The sequence below is a fragment of the Camelus bactrianus genome, unplaced genomic scaffold (genome assembly GCF_048773025.1).
Source record: "Camelus bactrianus isolate YW-2024 breed Bactrian camel unplaced genomic scaffold, ASM4877302v1 HiC_scaffold_26, whole genome shotgun sequence".
Lineage (NCBI taxonomy): Eukaryota > Metazoa > Chordata > Mammalia > Artiodactyla > Camelidae > Camelus > Camelus bactrianus.
Window position 1 is genome coordinate 260495 of NW_027413940.1, and position 11395 is coordinate 271889.

Here is an 11395-nt window from a genome sequence, read left to right on the forward strand (position 1 = left end):
CCAGTAAGCTGATGACAGGCAGATCTTCCACTGCCTGCCCTTTCAGATTCTGGAAACTGACCCGTGAACTCAGGTCTTTGGGCAGCAGCAGTATCTCGAACTTACTCAGCTTCCCGAACAAAAGACCTAAGCCAATCTCCACATAGGGCAGCAGACCCACCATCAAACTGATCCACCCACAGAATTCTGCCCAGTTACCTTGGATCCGCCAGCCGCAACAAGCCTCGTGGTACACACCAACATTCCACCTGGAATCCAAACGGTAACTGCCATCCCCAGTGGTTGATGCATCAAGTCAGTGTTGGGGGTGATGCTGCATTAGACGAGAGTTTCCTAAGGGAAATGTGATTCTATCCACAAGGGTCCCATGGTCCTTTTCTCTTCCCTCTTTCCTTTTGTTTAGATCTGTATACACAGTACAAAGCGAGGGAAGTGTGTCCATTTTCAGTTTATGGATTCACACCTATTTAAACTTTCTAACAGTTCACAGTACACAGAGACCCACTCAAGGAAACTTATGTTTGTGTCATATCCATTCACCCAGATTACATATCCGTCTGTTGCTTTCTGCTGAAACACCCACACTCTCAGAACATGGATCCATTTGTTTCATGGGGGCTGAAATTCCTAGAAATGAAACCAATCCCATCGTGCTCTTTCCTGTCTGTCTCTTTTGCACTTAGTACTATTTCGCAGAGCTACTTGTCTTTGTTATAGTCTTATGCCATTTCTTCCCTACGAAGCGTAGTATATGGCATTCATTCTTTCTGTTTGAAGGCTTGTAAGTCTATATCCCGTTCTCTGACCCACTCTTATTCAAAACCGTCCTTTGGGTTGGCTCACGATATGCATTTCTGGAGCAGTATCTATGAATAGAAATGCACGCGTCTGTTTTCTGAATACAACTGTGTTGAGTATATTCTAACAGCGATAATAGGTCGATGCGTGCTGAATGATCCTTGACATCACTTTGAGTATTTTGTCTTGAAAAATCATGGTTGTTTGATATATGTCAGGCAACTGTAAACTTTTGATGTTTCCTTGTTTGTCTGATTGTTATATTTGCAATCACATTAGGCCATGCAACTCTCCTTTTGCTTCAATCACAGAGTCATATATGTGAATCACTTAAGATAGTGCTTAAAATCACCTATGATTTCCTGCTACCCTCTCCCATCTTTTGGATTTTGATGTCCTCCTTGCCTTCTTCTTCTTACTTCTTTGCAACTCAGGCTCTTCTTGCATTTGCAATAATGGTTTTGTTATTTCCATTTCATCATGCTACTTTTCTACTCAGGGTAGGATTCTCGGTTTTTGTTTTAGGATCAGTCTCAAACTGCTGAATTCTTTTAAGGTTTGCCTGTCAGTGAAATTCCCTAGATCTGCCGTTGTTATAAACGGCGGTCATTTGGCATAGGCTACCCTAGATTGCAGCTTTTTCTCATTCAGGATATGGTCTATGTCCTCGCACTTCTACCAGTGCAGCAAAATTTCTGCCGAGATATCAGCTGAAACCCCTCTGGAGGTTCTGTTGGGACTAAGTTGCTTTCCTCGAGGTGCATTTTACATCACTGGGATGATCATGAAATTTGTTTATTTGAATTCTACAGCTCCTTGTTTGTCTATTGGGATTCCACCTCATTTGGACGCTGTGTACTTCCTGAATTCGTATAGATGATCCTTTCTTGGCTTTCAGCAATTTTCATACTGATTTTTGTACAAATTCCTTTTCAGAATTTTTATTTTTTCTCTTGCTTTTAAATTTGGGAATTCTATGAGTCCTATTTTTCCTGCTTTGTCTTAACCCATGGTTCAACAGCGATGTTTGCGTTGGTTTGCACTTGCTTTTCTGTGTCTTCTTCTGATCGATTGATTTCTGTTCCCCTGTCATCACAGTCATTCACGAGTCCCTGTGCATTATGTAGTCTGCATAGGACTGACTTTAGCCCAGTTATTATCTCACCCATTGAGTTTTCTGTCATTATTGGTTTCTTCTTTAGACTTTCTCTTCCCCTTTTCTGGTATTCTGCCTTTTGTTTTTCAGAGGCCCTGCTGTTCATCAGTGTTTTCCTCACTTCCATTTTCAGTGCTTTCTCTGGTAGCGTTTTGCCGTCTATTTGTTTGAAAGCTTATTTTTTGTGACTTTAATCACTTTGGAACAGAAAATGGCACTTCCTGTTTTTTTTACTATACTTCTTTTTCTCTACTCTTCAAGTACTATCAGGTATATAGTATAGACTTATAGGGCTTGGATTTATGAAAACTTTAGAATATTTGGTGTAAGCAATTTCATGGCATTTCTGAGAGGACAATTTTCCCTAAACCTTGATGCCATGCCCTGTTCCTGTGTGTGTTGTCTGGTATATCTCTAATTGCTGGTGTTCCCTTTGTTGTGATGAACACACCACACTATTTCAGTTAGTAGAACCTCATTTTTATTACGCTAATCTCACAGTTCTGAAAGGGCACAAGGCACTTCCTCTACTTGAAATGAAGCTTCTATATGTTTTCAAGTCTTCATTCCTCTGTACGTCATTTTGGAGTGTCTTCAAAGGAGCCAACATAGAGTGCGCTTGTTCTTTCTACTGCCATGGGAATGTCCCAATGTTACCTGTTCTTCCCAGAACTTCTTTGTTTGCAGAAACACCAGTTGAAGCATATGTATGGATGTCATACTTCAGGGCCTGCTGGGATGATCCCGCAGACCGACCTATCTGTCCTTGGTGCAGTACCCTGTCAGTGCCGTCCAAAATGTAGCATCTGCATTTGGGAGATAATGCTGTGAGAAATGCTTCATCTTCTCATGCTGTGGACTTTGACCACTCTTCCTTGTTCTCTCATCCTTGAGTCATGTGTTCACGAAAGCAAACACAGAACTTTTCCTTATCCTCTGCCTCAAACCAGACCGTTATCCAAGTCTAGGTTACGAAGATAGCGGATCCTAAAACTTTTAATACTGATTTCAAACCCAACGCCCCCTGGAACCCTCAGACCATATGCATGATATCTCTGATTGATCCCCACACGTGCTGTTTTGGCAAAATATCAAATTGGTCTCTGGTCCTGCAGATGCAGTGGATGTGGCCATAGGACATATCGATAAACTGAACCTCACGCGCCAGTGTGATTGCTGTCTCACTGAAGTCACAGTTCTCTTTGCTCTCTTGAAAGTACCCACCAAAACACACAATGCACTCTAGATCCCTGAGTTCTGCGTGGGCCATCATCCGTACCCCTATCCCTCTTTTTCGCTGCCTCTGCTAGCTCAGATTTGGCAACTCGGGTCTTGATCTCAGATTCAATTGTGGGGATATTTTGTGCTAATTTTTTGAGTTCTGTCAGCCAAGCATCTGCGGTGCACTCTTCTAACACTCAGCGCATCACCTTCAATCCCATGCTTGCTGCCTTCTTGAGAGTGTGCTTCCAAGGTAAACAGTGTTTCACCTTTGATGCTCCATTACCAGAGGTCAGATCCTGCACTGGTTTCCATTCTCTACTTTGCCTTTTCCTGCTACCAGGATTTCTGACGCCTCATCCTGTCTTTGGAATAACAGACCACTCTTATGCAAGTGTCCTGTGCGAAGGTCTGGGTGAGTGCATGTTTACAATGCTGTGTGTATGGGAGCGAGTTAGAGCAGTTTGCACTATTTCTCTGCCTACTGGGCATCGATAAATCAACACTTTCCACATATAATTCACAGAAATTTGATGTTTGTTTAGCTCCGTTTTCTATACAGCCATGGTCCGAAGTTTTGTCCGAAGACTCCTGCTTTGAGGCTAGGGGAGGCTGGGTCACATGTTTCCCTCCATCCCCAGCCCAGCTGGAAGCCTGTAAGTTGCCCAGGTCAGCCCGTAGCCCATTTTCCACCCTGCTCCACCCTGGCCTGTCCAAATGCCACATGGCCCTGTCATACATCTGGCTGGCAAGCGTTCCTTGGGGTAGAGCATCTATCCCCTCTTCTCCGCATTTGCCCCCTGCCTGGTGCCCCTCTATATCTGCCCTCCCGCTCTCCCGGCCTCTCAGCGCCATCTCCCCTCTTCCTCCCCATAGTGTTTCAACGTTTTCCTGCCTTTGGTGAGATGGGGCCATTTCTCTCAAGGGTCGTTTTAAATATGCAGATTTTTAAATTTTTATTTTATTGAATTATATTCAGTTTACAATTTTGTGTCAATTTCTGGTGTACAGCTCAATGCTTCAGTCATACAATAACATTCGTATATTCATTTTCATGTCCTTTCTCACCATGAGCTACTACAAGATTTTGACTATGGTTCCCTGTGCTGTGTGGTATAAACTTGTTGCTTTATTTTATATTTACCACTCACTATCTGCAAATCTCGAACTCCCAGTCTATCCTTTCCCACCCTGTTCCCTTCTGATAACCATGAGTTTGTTTTCTAAGTCTGTTTAATTTTAGATTCCACATGAGTGTTGTCATATGGTTTTTTTCTTTCTTTCTGGCTTACTTCACTTAGAATGATGTTTTCCAGGGCCATCCATGTTGCTCCAAATGGCATGATATTATTTTTTATGGCTGAGTAATATTCCATTGTATACATGACACGGCTTCTGTATCCAGTCATCTGTTGCTGGACATTTAAGCTGTCTCCATGTCTTGGCTATTGTAAATAGTGCTATGAATATTGGGGTGCTGGTGTCTTTCTGTATTAATGCTTCCTTTGGATATATGCCCAGGAGTGGGATTATTGTATCATATAGTAAGGGTATTTTTAGTTTTTTGAGGACTCTCCATACCATTTTCCATAACTGCTGTACCAAACTACATTCCCACCGACAGTGTACAATGGTTCACTGTTTTCCACACCCACTCTAGCATTTACCATTTCAATATTCATGCTTTAATTATTTTATTGCAGCAGCAACATGTAAGAATGAAAAAGTGGCATCCTGGTGGCTGGGGGATGAGCCTGTGTGTGTGTCCCTGTGCATGTGTGTATGTTCCTGTATGTGTGTACATGTCCCTGTGTGTACATGTGTACCCTCCATGTGCCTGCATGGGGGTGGGGAGTGGGGCTGGAGCCTGTGTGTGTGACTGACATCTCAGGCACGTGGGCCTGGAGGGGTGTGCGAGGCTGTGATGCTGGGCTGAGAGGCTGTGACCTGACCAAGGCCACACAGCCCATCTTGGGGCCCAGGGCCCCACCCTTGCTTCCAGGCCTGTCACCAATCAGCTGGGGTGTCCCCTGCCGTGACACAGGGCTTGGAGTCCTGACCCTAAGGGCCCCACAACTTCCCTCAGGAGGAGGGGTCTCTGGGGCAGGAGGAGGTGGATGGGCTTGGCATGGGGAGGGGGGAGCAGGGAATCCAAGGGGGTGAGCATGGCTCTGGAGTTTGGGGGTGACCATCAGCAGTGAGGTGAGGGGAGTAAGAAGGGCCTCCTCACCAGGACTGAGTTTGTCACCCTGGCCAAGGGAGCCGCTCTTCTGCACAAGGGCCAATTTTGAAAAATGTGGAAAACCAAGTTTCAGGCTCCATGGTAGATAAGTCCCATTCCAGACGGAAATAGCAGGATGTGACCCCGTAAAAAGTGGTGAGCGCACGTGAGCCACCGCCTCGCCCAGAAAGGAATTCCCCCGAGAGCCAGAGCTCACCCCACACCCACCCAGGGGACTGGGAGGCCTGGAGTGATGGCCCTGCTGGGGTCCCACTACCCAGGAAGATGGGGAGAAGGGCCGCTGGTCATACAGTCGAGGCCCAAGGAGGGGAAGAGACCTGCCCAGGTCACCCAGCACTGGAGGGCAGTCGGGTGGAACCCAGGACTTCGGGCTTGTCATAGGCCCCCTTCTTAGGAAAGGGGCACAGGCCTGCCTGGGAAAGAAGCATCGGGTAAGTGAATAACCCTGCAGACAGGGCCAAGTTGGCTGGCTGGCCGAGCCTCAGTTTCCCCTCTGTGGAACAGGGGACGGGAAGGCGCCTGCTCACAGGGTCTCTGTGAAGCCAGAGATGGTGCTGCTGTGGTGCTGGGGAGAGCCCTCCTGGTCCTCCTTACCTTGGAAGTGGCCAGAGGGCCCTTCCTGAGGGCCGATGGTGCCTGTCTAGCTGGGTGGGCTGCTGGTCCCTGCGGCCCTGACAGTGGCAGCTACACGGCTTGGTGAAGGATGGGCCAACTCCCCTTCCCAGGCACCCTGGCCCATCATCCCCCACCACGCACCCTGGGCTGGCTCCCTCTTTCCTTCCTGCCTCCTCTTGTCTCTGCTTCCCCCCACCTGGTGTCCCTCTCTTGTCACCTCCTGTCCCTCTCTAGGACTTGACCCCCACCTTTCTCTCTCTCACTCACACACTGTCTCTCCCTGCGTGTGTCTTTCTCTGCCTCTCCCCCAGGCCCTCAGGCCCTGAGCTCAGGTCTAGCCCTGTCCAGGGCCACAGAGCCACAGGGCCACATCACTCCCCCCACTCCCACCCTCACAGCGATGTTCCAGCCCCAGCTCTGCTCACAGTGGAGGAGCCCGGTTACAGAGCTGCTCCTGCTGGCATTTGCTGCTGCATCGCTGATCCCCCCCACTTCCTGGGCAGCGCAGCAGTCTCACCTTGACCTGTTTGTGGCCCAGCCTTGACCCCAGAGCTGCTGCAGGGCTGGCTGCCTCCCCCACCTGGAAGGAGGGAGGGCCCCGTGGGCTCCAGGGACAGCTGGTGCAGAGTGGAGTGGACTCTTTTTATGCCCAACACCTTCTCCCTGGCAGTGGTGGCACCCCAACCACTGACCCTGCCCGGCCCACCTCAGAGTCAGGAGGCTGTGGGAGGATGAAGAGCTCTCATGGGGCCCACTGAGAGCACTGCCGCCCTCAGCCCCCCTCAGGGTCTGCCTGGAGCCGGGGCTGCCGGGCAGCTGACGCGGGGCGGGGGCACAGGCCTGGTCAGTGCAGGGCCTCTCGCTGGACGCCCATGGCCTCCCTGCACCTCATCCGTTCCTCACCATGAGACACGGCCACTTCATTCTGGTCATCTAGCTAATGATCGGACACCCCTGTGACTGACAGGCCCCACATGCCCAGTGAGTGTTTACCGACTGAAGCAGCACAGCCATCACTAGATCTAGACACAGGCTGTACCCACCACCCAGGAGGAGCCCCGGGGCCCCTGTGGTCACTGCTGCCCTGAAGGGGTAACCTTGCATCTGCCCTGTCATCTTAGTTCCTGCTGGTTTGTGAGTTGTGTGCCCGTGAATCACTGCGTGCCCTCAAGAGGGTGTGACCACTAGTCCTCCAGGAAGCAGACACTGACACAGAGAGAACTGTGACAATTTCATTAGGGGTGACAATAGGAGAGAATAGCAGAGTGGGCAGGTTGGAGCAGGGAAACATTCGGGCTGTAATGCACCTCTGACATCTTCTCTAAACACATCATTGCCACAGCTGAGGGGCCCCTTCATGTGGCAAATGGACTGTGCTGTAAGGCAAAAAGAGTTATTTATTTTAATAGGATCTTATTTTTTCCTGATTTTGTCTTCTCTAATGTATGTATGGCCTCTGACGGTCACTGTAGTCTGTGTGTGCATCTCCCTGTCTATACAGAATGAAAATAATTATTTTCACATCTCAGACACAGATCTCAAAATGTGCACATTCTCATTATTTTATTTCCTTCTTTAACTAGTAAGACCTAATATTTAATAGAAGAAAGGGACCTTTTGCCTTATGCTTAAAGCAGAGAATGGTAAGCTCTGGGCCTGAGCTCTTATATCTTCAGTTTAATTTAATGTACTTCCTAAGGTCTCTTTTGATGATTCTGTGTGCAGACACTTTCTTTTAAACTATGAGAATGCTGAGTGAGAAATATGTCCCAGTCATTTTGCAAAACAATGTGTGTGCTTGACCCAACCTTCCTCAAAATGACGTCAGGGACCAGCGTTACCCCCGGCTCACAGAGAACAACGCTGAGGCCCTGTGGGGGCCCCACTGAGTCTTGGTGTTAGGGGATGAACTGCAAGAACTCAAAGAATCAGAAATTGGATCTTGTGACATAAATGTGGAAATGCCAAGCTGACAGTGGGCATGGTGACAGGAGGGAGCAGGGGTGTAGGGACAGGGGTCCTACAGGGTGTCTCCTGATCACCCCTGACTTCCCCCAAAGAACCTGCCTCATGCTGAAGGGCAAGGCACCTGCTCAGCTGATCTAAATCCTGCCTGCACTTTTCAAATCACTGGGGCAAAAGAAAACTTCAGCCACACAAATTACCCTGAAAAAAACAAGCTAAATTTCAGTTTCTCTGATATCCAGAGATTTCATCCAGACCCAGAACTTTCAGAAACCCTAGAGAACAATCATCTTTATATGAGGTTGTGAACTGAGGGCTTTCTGGAGGCACTGGGTTCTGAAGGGGATACGTGCATGGCTGCACTGAGTCCCCTGCACACACACGTGGCTCTGAGTGGACCTCACGCCGCATTCACACGGCCCGCCTGAGCTGCCCGCCCTGCCAGGAGTGACCTTCCAGCTCCATCTGAGTGAACCCAACAAACGCCCACTGGGCAGCCCTTCAATTTCTTTCTTCCCCTCCACACCCTCTTATTCACTCCTGTGTGGCTCACGTGTCCCTCTTCTGCACTCTGAGGCCCTGCACGGGCACATCTGCTATGGTGACAAGCTGTCTGCTGTGAATGTCTCTCTCCTTCGCTCGCTCCCTTACCCCTCGAGGCAACCCCATGAGCCCCTGAAGTTAGGGGTGTGCTTCACCCCTCACAGAGCACATCACATGGTCCATGCAAGAGGCACATCTGCCAAACTGGGACTTCAAATTCATTTGATATTCTGTCAAAAGTCTCTTCTGTTCTATACAAGAGACATCTGCTTCCCAGGTCAGGATGGGGAAATGACACAGTCCATCAGATGTGTGTGCTGGGAAGCTAGACAGACGTCACAATGTCCCAAGTCAGATTTCCTCAGGCATCGCAAGGCCCTGGAGTGCCATCTCCCCTTCTGCAAAGACTCGACAAGGGAGCAGAAGCACATGCTCTCATCTTACCGAGTGCTGTAACTGGTGGTGGTGGTGGTGGTGGTGGGTGAGACTGCATAGGCCACAACAGAGGTGGGGGTGGCAGTGATGAATAGCCTCTGAGAAGTGACGCTGGGTGTCCCATCGGGTGAGGCACACCAAGTGGTCCTGCACAAGTACCGGGACATCGGGAATCCACAGTGACCTGCAGAACAGAAGAGAGAGCTGTGTTGGATGACAGACAAAAGGAACAACACCTACAGAACCTGAAACCCAATGCAGCAGCTGTCAGCACCGGGCACCCTCCCCTCCACCGGGTGCCCAGACAGCAGCACAGGGCCACACACTCGACCTTGGGGATAAAACACTGTTGCCACATGACACCGCCGGTGTCTGTAAGTGGAGGAAGGTGAGAGTCCTGCCTGAGATGATGTACAGAGGTTCCAGCAAATTGATAAAGTAGGACCTCCCAAACAGGAAGCCTCTCTGTGCAGGACAACCCACCCTGACACCTTCCCCAGCTCCACAGAAGCATGGTCTGCATGAACCAGAAACACAGAGAAAGAAAGGAAGTGAAGGCCTGGTTTTCCACATAGAATCAGAGCCGCACCTGGGTACTTGCTCTATCTGCAGGACCCTGCCAGACCCTCTCTACTCCCTGATCACAAAGGGCCCTCCTCTGCCAGCAGGAGCTTCCCCTGGGTGCAATGAGCTCTGAGGAGCTGGGCATCCCGCAGTCCTGTGGGGGAGCTGGCAAAGTGCTTCTGAGGGGACAAGGCTGTCCTCTGAAGGGAGTCAGTCTCCGCTACAATCATCCTTATTCGCAGGGATGTCTGGATTTTAAGTTCGCTAGGAAAAGCACACTACGTTTGTCATATGGGAAAGGGAAGGGGGAAGTCTCAATCCTGCAAATAACACCAACGGGATTTTAGCTCATGCGGAAAATCCCACGGTGTGTGATGAGACAGAGAAGAAGCTGTGACAGCTTCCAGGGCAGAACCGACCCACCGCGGGATGGAGAACATGATGCCAGGACTGTGGTGCAAATAGGTCCTGCAGGGAAGTAGGCATTTTCATGGCGGGCACTTGCCCTTCTAGCCTCAATTCCCTACTACAAATGCACCATCTCTGAGAGTCAGGCTTTTCTGCCCAAGAGTACAACTGGAGGCAGAGGGGAAGGCACCTTTACCACCCCAGAAGAGACAGTGATGGCCTGTCATATTACCACACCCAGGAAGAATCAAAGTTGCACAAACACTACGGTGTAAGGCTGGAGGGGTGGCTTAGATCAGTTTTCAGTTGCAAGGAATAGAATGGGCATTATACAAAGGAGAATCCCACAGATTGAGCCAGGAAACCATTCAAAGAATGACAACAGGAACCGGTCTCAGTGAAACAGGAGCAATTCCAAGAGAAGAAGGAAAAAAGGAGTTAACCAAGACAGGAGAAGTCAGTATGGAGCAAGGGCTCACCATTCTTATGCTATTTTAAGAAAAACACAGTCAAAACCTGAGGTCTTCAGCCCTCATGCACTCCCTCGCTGATGGCTTCTGCAAGTAACACTCAAGGTGATAGGGGGAGAGGAAAAGCCAATGGAAACTGGGCAAGAGTTTGAATTTGAAAACAAAAAGAAATGACAGACTCATAACAGAACAAACAGTCTGAAGACGAGGCCACAAGAGGCTGCTGGAAAAACAAAAAGAATAAATATCCCAGAAATACATTCACCGAAAAAGACCTCCCAATTTATCTAGGACTCCGTGGTCGCCTCAGGATGGTGGGAGTTACCGTTGAACACAGGAGACACACGAGGTTCTGAATCGGAAAAAAAACACAGAAAGGATGGAGGATTAGGCTAATCAGAGCAGACAATATTAAAGGAAAACAAAAATTTGAGCCTTCTTTCCCATATGACAATCGCTCTCATATCACACCGAGTGGGAGACAGGTCTCAGGACCCTTGACTGAAGAGACCACAGGCCCATGGTTCGGGTGTGTCTTCCATAACCGATCATCGGCTGTGGAAGCCAGGGCTCCACTCGCTGCAGGCAGTGACAGGGGCGGGCTTGTCCTCCAGGGAGCCTGGAACATGATGTCTGTTGAAGGCCCGTGTTCAGAACCGACACGTCTGCCCTCTGTCAGAGGACCCTCTTTCCCTCTACAACAGACACCTCCCTCCCCAGGGCAGGACGTGGAAGACGCGGTCCATCAAGTGCGTCTGCTAAGGGACCAGAGGTACACGGCCGTGAGCCCAATCACGGCCGCCCGTGCACGGGGAAGCCCCGGAGAGCGATCTGCCCTTCTTCTGCAGTGACTCCAGGAAGAAACAGAGGACTATGCTTTCCTCTTACCGAGCGGAGCAGCTGGCGGTGTGGGGCGAGGTTGCACAGGGCAACAAGGGGGACAAGGTGCAGGTGCCCAGCTGGGCGACGACGGCCCGA

General features: G+C 49.5%; 1 long non-coding RNA gene across 1 annotated transcript; it reads right to left on the minus strand.

The window, feature by feature from the left end:
• Positions 1–5325: 5325 nt before the first annotated feature.
• On the minus strand, positions 5326–10787 carry LOC141576720 (uncharacterized). Its single transcript, XR_012505127.1, has 3 exons — positions 10683–10787; positions 8985–9159; positions 5326–7408 (listed from the first exon to the last, which is right to left on the minus strand). It is a non-coding gene; the product is annotated as an uncharacterized LOC141576720 (long non-coding RNA).
• Between the last annotated feature and the right edge of the window lie 608 nt (positions 10788–11395).